The sequence below is a fragment of the Nematolebias whitei genome, chromosome 8, assembly GCF_014905685.2.
Source record: "Nematolebias whitei isolate Nwh7 chromosome 8, NemWhi1, whole genome shotgun sequence".
NCBI classification, from domain to species: Eukaryota; Metazoa; Chordata; class Actinopteri; order Cyprinodontiformes; family Rivulidae; genus Nematolebias; species Nematolebias whitei.
The window spans coordinates 10,395,082-10,395,746 of record NC_056505.1 but is presented as its reverse complement, the minus strand read 5'-3'; the positions used below and the strand labels follow the sequence as shown (position 1 = coordinate 10,395,746).

The following is a 665-nucleotide window of genomic DNA, read 5'->3' as shown; positions in this document are numbered from 1 at the left end:
CTTCAGGGTACGGATCCCCCGCGATAAACGAGGGACTACTGTATTTCAGAAAACAATAAAAGTGCATGGACGACTGTTTTTAGAAACGTTATCACTAAATCACAAGTTTTCTAAATTGTGTTTTAAGATACTACTGTTCTCTGACACATTACTGCGCTCTCTAGCTCTGTGCTTTTCAAAATGTTTTTATAGGATAGTTTTTTCTAAATAGTGAATTGTAATCTAAGTTTTATTGCATTTTTAAATAGCTTTTGTTGTACGGACATTACAGTATAGTGTCTCTCTTTTGCAAAAAAATTAACAAATCTGTCAATCAGATGGTATTATTTAACATATCTGGCCTAATAAAACATATTTGAACTCTCCATAATATTTCTTTATAAATGTTAGCAGGCCCAAAAGAATAAAGCAATCCTATAGGGAACATCTGCAGTGTTTCCCCTACCATTATACAAGCAGGGCGCCCCCGCCTGCCCTGTAAAACTGGGCGCCCTGCCCTACCAAACCGACCTCCCCCGTCAATAACTCACGTAGCGCTAAGCTAGCAGCGCACAATACAGACATGTTAGCTAAAAAGCTAGAGGTAGCGCTCCAATTCCCTCACACTGAGCTGTCTCCCAAACCCCCTCCCAATTGAAAAACTTTCAGTATAAACAGCGTGCAAC

The 665-nt window shown here is 39.5% G+C and overlaps 1 protein-coding gene across 1 annotated transcript in view; it reads right to left on the bottom strand.

Annotated features, from left to right (window-relative positions):
- The window catches only part of gak (cyclin G associated kinase), a gene marked incomplete in the record, with an annotated part of 24,602 nt that overhangs the window by 13,708 nt on the left and 10,229 nt on the right, over positions 1-665 (bottom strand).